Below are 8,615 nucleotides of genomic sequence, written 5' to 3'. Positions count from 1 at the left end.
CTGACCCTAATGGGCGACTATCTTTTTTTTTTCACCTTTATTTAACCAGGTAAGCCTGTTGAGAACAGGTTCTCATTTACAACTGCGACCTGGCCAAGATAAAGCAAAGCAGTGCAATAAAAACAACACAGAGTTACATATGGGGTAAAAAACATAAAATCAAAAATACAACAGAAAATATATATACAGTGTGTGCAAATGTAGCAAGTTATGGAGGTAAGGCAATAAATAGGCTATAGTGCAGAATAATTACAATAGTATTAACACTGGAATGCTAGATGTGCAAGAGATTATGTTCAAATAGAGATACTGGGGTGCAAAAGAGCAAAATAAATAACAATATAGGGATGAGGTAGTTGGGTGGGCTAATTTCAGATGGGCTGTGTACAGGTGCAGTGATCGGTAAGGTGCTCTGACAACTGATGCTTAAAGTTATTGAGGGAGATAAGAGTCTCCAGCTTCAGAGATTTTTGCAATTCGTTCCAGTCATTGGCAGCAGAGAACTGGAAGGAATGGCGGCCAAAGGAGGTGTTGGCTTTGGGAATGACCAGTGAGATATACCTGCTGGAGCGCAGACTACGGGTGGGTGCTGCTATGGTGACCAATGAGCTAAGATAAGGCGGGGATTTGCCTAGCAGTGATTTATAGACGGCCTGGAGCCAGTGGGTTTGACGACGAACATGTAGTGAGGACCAGCCAACAAGAGCGTACAGGTCACAGTGGTGGGTAGTGTATGGGGCTTTGGAGACAAAACGGATGGCACTGTGATAGACTACATCCAATTTGCTGAGTAGAGTGTTGGAGGCTATTTTGTAAATGACATCGCCGAAGTCAAGGATTGGTAGGATAGTCAGTTTTACGAGGGCATGTTTGGCAGCATGAGTGAAGGAGGCTTTGTTGCGAAATAGGAAGCCGATTCTAGATTTAACTTTGGATTGGAGATTCTTTATGTGAGTCTGGAAGTTGAGTTTACAGTCTAACCAGACACCTAGGTATTTGTAGTTGTCCACATACTCTAGGTCAGACCCGTCGAGAGTGGTGATTCTAGTCGGGTGGGCGGGTGCCAGCAGCGTTCGATTGAAAAGCATGCATTTAGTTTTACTAGTGTTTAAGAGCAGTTGGAGGCTACTGAAGGATTGTTGTATGGCATTGAAGCTCGTTTGGAGGTTTGTTAACACAGTGTCCAATGAAGGGCCAGATGTATACAAAATGGTGTCGTCTGCATAGAGGTGGATCTGAGAGTCACCAGCAGCAAGAGCGACATCATTGATATACATCTAGGGCACGTATGGGGAAGGACACATCTAACGGCAATATAGGAATCCCTAATCTATGCGCAACCAATCTATCCATGAAATTCCCAGCTGCGCCGGAATCTACGAGCGCCCTATGCTGGGAATGTGGGGAAAACTCAGGGAAAATAACATTAATCATCATGTGAGCAACAGGGAGCTCTGGGTGAGTTGGGTGCCTACTCACCTCGGATGATCCCCCAGAACCCTGCCTGCTGCCTCGATTCCATGAGGGCCTTCTCCTGCACCGGCCCGCATTGTGTCCTCTGAGGCCACAGTTGGTGCAGGAGACCACCCCCTTGCTCGGTCTCTCCGCATCAGCACTTCCAAGCTCCATAGGTGTGGACTCGGAAGTGCTGGGGGATGGACTGGACGGACCCTGATCTGGACGTCCGTGGGTAGCCAACAGGTTATCCAGCTGGATCGATAAATCTACCAGCTGGTCCAGGTTAAGATTAGTGTCCCTGCAGGCCAGCTCCCGACGAACGTCCTCCCGTAGACTGCATCGGTAGTGATCAATCAGGGCCCTCTCGTTCCATCCCGCGCTGGCTGCCAGTGTCCTGAAATCCAGGGCGTATTCCTGTGCGCTCCTCCTTCCCTGGCTGAGGTGAAACAGACGCTCCCCCGCCGCTCTCCCCTTAGGCGGATGATCGAATACTGCCCGGAAACGGCGGGTAAAATCCTCATAACGAACAGACTCAGCATCTATTCCACCCCACTCCGCGTTGGCCCATTCCAGGGCTCTGCCCGACAGACAGGAGATGAGGGCGGACACGCTCTCGTATCCCGAGGGAGCCGGGTGGATGGTGGCCAGGTAAAGTTCCACCTGGAGCAGGAAACCCTTACACCCGGCAGCTGTCCCATCGTATTCCCTCGGGAGTGAGAGCCGAAGACCACTGGACCCAGGGGTTGAGGATCTTGATGGAAGAGAAATCGGCGAAGGAGGAGGTGTAGAAAACCCAACTCTCTCCCATCGATCCATGGTGTGGATCACTTGATCCAGAGCCGAACCTAGTCGCTGCAGCATGGTCGCGTGCTGGTGGATGCGTTCCTCCACCGAAGCGCTGGGATCGGGCGTGCCTGCTGACTCCATAACGGGTGCGTGATTCTGTCAGCGTCTGGGTGCAGTGGGGAAACGGAATCAGGCGCAGGACACAGAACTGAGAATAAATGGCTTTACTCGACTCCAAGTAAATATTAGCAAACCCTCCACGCAGGGAAGAGCAAAAACAACAGTTCAACAGACGACGTAACAAAGAACAATCACGCACACACTCAGGAGGGAAAACAGAGGTAATATAGGGAAACTAATAAGCCTAATGAGTAACAGGTGTGAACAATAAAGACAGAACTAGTGAGACACAGAAACATTGATCGGTGGCAGCTAGTACTCCAGTGACGACGACCGCCGAAGCCTGCCCGAACGAGGAGGAGGGGCAGCCTCGGCCGTATCCATGACAATAAATACTTTTTTCCCTCCGTGAAGTAATCCAACAATGTGTACGCCGCCATCTTGTCTATTTCAGGTCTTCTCCCAGTAATGGCTAACTCCCAGTAATTGATACCAAAAAAACTTTGGTTCAACCACTTTATCTGGTGTAACAATCTGTAGCTAATCTTTTTCCAAAAATTGGGCAAAAGATCAGAATTGGGCTGAAACAGCCAATTCAGCAATTATCAGGGGGGTGGTAGGCTACTGTGTGTTTCCAAAGAGAAGGTTTTCTCAAATATTTTCTGATTTTCTGTGCCCAGTGGAAGGAACAGGTGCGCAGCAGTATGGTGGTCAGGGAGGAGAGATCACCCTGACCCTCACTATCTCTGGGCATATTGAAGACATCCTATGGAAACACAATGGAAACAAGGTGGTAGTGTTTGATGGGAGCAAGAACAGGGAATATGGCAGGTATAAGGTTTTCAACTTACATACATACATTTTTGGGGGGGATCTTTTTTGTTGTTGTCATGGGGCAGAGAGAAACATTTGCTGTTTTAGAGCACAGGGATTCTTGAAAGACGGGATAATCAACTTTTTTCCCACAAATATTTGTCTTAATATTAATACAATTTTAATATATATTTTGATAGCCAAAGTAAAATGTAAATTTTTTTTAATAAAATGCTTTTAACTGGATTGATGTTAACTCCATCAGACACCATAAAAGTCATTTCATTTTTACAATTATTGTCCAACAAGTGTTTAAATGCCTTGATTGTTTATTCTTTTTTTTTGTAAGATTTTATATTTTATAAACAATACAAATTATACATATACAAACGACAACATCATATATGTATACAAATACACCACACCTGCCCAGACCCACTAGCACACACCCCCACCTATAGCTCCCGACTCACTCTCCGCCAAATGGCCTCAAACTGCACCATTTTGTTTCTCTCTGTCTCACACACTACATTTTTTGATAATAAAGCATTTTACCTTTACATTGCGTTAACGACGGAGGATTGGTTGATTTCCAGTTTTTAAGTATACGTTTAAAAAAATATATTGACGAGAGATGTATCGTCCAAGCCATCGGGTATCTCACTGCACCCTCATATGCCATGTCTGGAAATATGCAGATGGATTCAAAGTACATTTACATTGTAATACTTCTGACAGGCAACTTTATAACTTTTGGAATTTAGAACATTCCCAGAATGCATGGATTATTGAGTCATTGTTAGTTTTACACTTCAGACATGACTCTGCTGTTGTGCTGTAGAATTTGTGAATTTTGTCTCTTAATAAATTCTATACATGAATTTATACTGGATTAACAGTACATGTTTGTTACCTGTAATCTCGTTAGTTGTGTTCCAACATTCCCTCCATCTTGTGCCAATATCAGTTCATTTTAAGTCTTATTTATTGTTTATTTCTAACATTAGATTATTCAAATAAGTAATACAAATCTCCAAGCTTCTTTTTTTTTCTTTTATAGCACTATTAAATACTTCAGGGATAATTTCATTAGCATGTAGGCCAGGGGCGCAACTTTCACTGGGGATGGGGGGGACATGGCCCCTCCACATTCTGAAATTGAATTTTTTACCCCCCTCCCCCCAGTTTTGTCATTGGAATGTAATACAAAACGAGGCACCGGTGTGCTTCAGGACCATGCGGACGCCTCCGAGCGGTCAGTTATGCTATTTGGAGTCTTTATCTGACCCCCCCCCCCAAAAAAAAATAATATATATATAATAAATAAAATAAAAAGTTACGTCCCCCCCACTTCTAAAACCAAAGTTGTGCCCCTGATTTAGGCATGTTTTTCTAGATTTAGAACAGAAAACAAAATGTATAAAGCATACATTATCCCTCAGGTCTAGCACAGCAAATACTTCAATTGTTTAAGCATATGTTGCAGAACAGTGCTGAAAATATTTTTCACGAATATTGACACAAAAATCTGTCTTAAGGTCCCAAATAAAAACAACCATTCTATAAGATATTTCAGCACTCTAACAGAGTTGGTGTTAGATGGAGATGAAGTGGTAAACACAGTAGCAATTTCGTTTTTTCTCAGTTCCTTTATGACTATAAAACCTAATTAAATGTAAGATATTTGAACCAAAATTCTATCTCACTTTGCTGTGTGTGCTCGTGCTCGTGTGGGCATGTGTGTAGATGATGTGGCACAGCCCACCATAACCTGTGTGGTCAACAACACAACCCCAGAGAACATGGACAGAACCCTGCTGAGCTCAGCTGACCTCCAGCCCCTGACCCAGTTCATCTGGAGGAGTCCTGGGAAGTCAGAGAGTCCTGGACCTGAGCTGTTCATACCTGGGGGGGAGAACCAGGAGTCTGTCTACACATGTGTGGTGAAAAACCCTGTGAGTGAGAGAACTGCAGAGTTTACCCTGAAAGACTGCTACACTGGTAAGACAACACTGCTATAGTGATGTTACTGTACACTCTACACTCACTTTCATCCCAACTCATGTGTTGTAGTAGGACGCACAGTTTGGTTTCACTATTTCAGTGCTGTCATTACATTTTCATGAAGATTCTGTACATTTATTGCGAGTTAGAACATGGTTCAGAGAAACCGAGTGAGATTTGAATGTATACAATGTTATAGTGAGCATGCTAAACATATTTTTTGCAGATCCAGGATATTCATATGTTAGTCACTTACATTACTATATAAATCATAGTGTTATGACTGCTTAATTCATGTGTTATTAAGTGTGGAAATGCTGCTGATCCAAGTTGTTTTAATGGTGTTTCTGTGCAGAGGAAGGCTCATCCAGTGTCCTGGCTGTGATCCTGTCCATCCTCATCCTCCTCGTCTTAGTTGCCGTTCTGATATTATTGTGGCGCTGGAGGAAAGGCAAGAAACGTAAGACCATCCTATGTCCTATGACAAAGAAAGGCCAGAACGTCACCCTATAGATGTAGCCTAGTAGAGTCACATTAACTAGCTAGCTAGCTAACTTAGCTGGTTCATAGTTGCCCATGCGAGGAAGTCAGGCTAGCAAGCATTTTAGCTAGGTAGCCTGTGACAACAAAAACTAAAAGTGTACTGTATTACAGAGCCATAGACCGTTTTGCCAACATGAAAGAGAGGAGGATAGCATTGGCGTTCAACTAGTCTATAAGTTAGGTGAGTAAAAAAACAAAAACATTTACTTGCGTGCGCACACACACAGAGGAATCACTACAATGGACAGCCACATTAGCAACATTGATTGGACTAAATTGTTTTTGGTATCTTTAAGTTTGTTTTCAGTATATTAAACTAAGCATATATAGCCTTGTTGATTTAATGTTGAAATGTTTAAGTTGAAATGGTGCTGGAATAGCAGAGGCAGTGCTTCTGTTGTCTTTGTGCTGACTTGCGGTAACTCTATGGTTCTAAATCAGTAGTTGTTTAGAAAACTGTCGAACATTAACTTGCTGCACCATGCTGCAGGTGATAACTCTTTTTCTTCATCAATAGTACTATATTATGGTGGTCGGCAAACAAGCATTTGAGGTGCATGCTGCCACCTACTGTAGGGGTGGTAAACTATAGAAAAATATCCATTGTATGAAAGGGGGAAAAAACAACATCATACAAAATACAGACATAGACACACAAAAAACCAAAATTGTCACTTCCTTCAGTCACATTCCAATCAAGTGACATCCCTAAACAGGAACAGGGGACTGTAGGGCTGAAAATCCTTTGACAGGATTTCTTACAATGCCTCGGCTGTAAACTTACTGACATCCAAAAAGTGTTTAACTGCACTCACAATGATTCCAATTTTCTCCGATTTTTTTTTGTTTGTGCTGTGCAGTTTATGACCATTGCAATAAGTGCTACAAAGTCCTGTAAAATATCAGGATCCCTTGATGGCCGAGAAACATTCAGTGGTGCAGGCTCAGTTACCATTGTATCCTCAATGCCACGCAAACCTTCCACTCTTCTCACCGCCTCCAGATAGGAGACCCTGGACAGCCCTTACTCTTGCCACCTCTGCTTCCTTCACCCTAACAGGGCAATCCGAGAAATCAGGCGCATGTTTGCCACCACAGTTGCAGCATATAATCTCGATATAACAATTTGTTTGCAATATTTGCTTTGTGGACTTCACCTGACAGATGTTGCTTTCTGGTTTTGTGATGAAAAAAACCTATGTGCAGTTGAATTTATTCCACCACTGTGTGACTTGTCTTTTTGTTGTCACAGCCTTATTGTAGATCACAGATGGGTTATAGAGCAAACAATGCAATTATCCCAACAAAGGCTGTAATATGGGTTACTTTACTGGCTTGGCTTGGCTTCCTCAGTGATGTTACCCACGCACCGCTACTGCCCCCCAGAGTAATGAAGATGGGGCAGAACTGGGAACTTGAAATCAAGTGAGTCTTCACATGCCCTTCCCTTCATAATATCATATTATTATAAGTCATATTATGTGAAACGCATTGTAGTGTCTTAGAGTCTAGAAATGCTGACCGTTGCAGAAAGTGGGTTAGAGGAAACTTGGCTCTAAGATTTTGCTGATGTGGCAAAATGGTGTAACAGATTAACTGTATTCTACTCTGTTGAAAACATCTGGAAAGCATTACTAATGTTCATGGAAAGATGATATGGGGAGAGATGTGAAAAAGACTAGGGATTGGTTTTTAGAATCACACCATATTACGTCATAAATTATATAAAACCATGTCTTGAACAATAGGAGTTGGGAATAGCAAATTACTGATTTTGGCTGTGCTGTCCTCCGATATCTGCAGGTATCGGTCAAATTCCGATGCTGGAACTTTTGTTATAATAAACCTTTATAAACAGAGTACAGTGTCGGCAGATTCCTTATCATCACAAGCATGGACCAGCAAAGGTGTGTCTTTTAGACACTACATTTAATGGCGACGAGGTAGTTTTATTTTTATTCTTTTTGGGTCGTGTTACGTCTATTCTCAACATTCCATTCCTGGGCTACAAAGTGACTTCCGCTCAAGAAGCCGGCAAAAAAAAAAAAAAAAAAAAGGTGAGCTTTTTTCACTAATATTGGGCGCTGGCCGTTTTGTGAGTCCAGAGAGTGTGTGTGTTCAAGATGTACCGTCAAAGTATCTGTGCGTGCATTTTGCTGGTTCTTTTTTGCTGTGTGATAGGAATTCCGTTCTAAATTTTCTAAATTACTTTGCGTTGAGAACAAAGCAAAAAAGTGGGGAGTGTCTATAGGGCACACCGATAATTTGGCTTGAATAAACGTACAAGGAGTGTCTAGAAGTGTCTAAGAATACAAGGAATAAGGCTAGAAAATGAGTAACAGTATACTTTAGGACGTCGCTAATTAAGGAAGCCCTCAAACGAGGCGATCATTAAGATGGGCCATAAATCCTAGGAGAGTTATTAGATTGACTCTCGGGTCAGTTCTGGGAACTGTGGGATTGTAGGAGATATGTTCAATTGTATGTTACCTCTCGGAATATGGTTGACGAATTATATGTCCGAAGTGACCTCTCATTGAATGTCTACAACTCGAGGTAGCACAAATTTAGAAGGAACAAGAGAAATAAGGAGCGACGGTAAGCATGCTTTGTAGGAACGGATGCATTCCTCTTGAACTGTGTGTGTGTGTGTGTGAGACAGAGAGAATGCTGCTACATGTGTGTACGTGGAGAGGTCTCTGATTACTTCCAGATGTGTGTCGATTAAGGCTCTGACAACAGGGACTTTACTCTTTTGTAAGGAAATATGGTAGTCGAGGTCAAAACCTTATGAGTCTCTATAAAAAGGAGAATGTTCATTAACTATTAGAATAGCATGACCCTACAGGGAGGACTTTTTAAGAGTGTATAGAGATGTTTTGTAATTGATA

The 8,615-nt window shown here is 42.7% G+C and overlaps 1 long non-coding RNA gene across 1 annotated transcript; it reads left to right on the top strand.

Annotated features, from left to right (window-relative positions):
* Nucleotides 1–5,096: 5,096 nt before the first annotated feature.
* LOC121536286 lies at nucleotides 5,097–7,121 on the top strand. The gene is made up of 4 exons (XR_005994848.1): nucleotides 5,097–5,178; nucleotides 5,537–5,641; nucleotides 5,836–5,905; nucleotides 6,977–7,121. It is a non-coding gene; the product is annotated as an uncharacterized LOC121536286 (long non-coding RNA).
* Nucleotides 7,122–8,615: the final 1,494 nt, after the last annotated feature.

Source organism: Coregonus clupeaformis, chromosome 23, assembly GCF_020615455.1.
Source record: "Coregonus clupeaformis isolate EN_2021a chromosome 23, ASM2061545v1, whole genome shotgun sequence".
NCBI lineage: Eukaryota > Metazoa > Chordata > Actinopteri > Salmoniformes > Salmonidae > Coregonus > Coregonus clupeaformis.
This window is presented reverse-complemented; position numbering and strand designations above follow the sequence as displayed.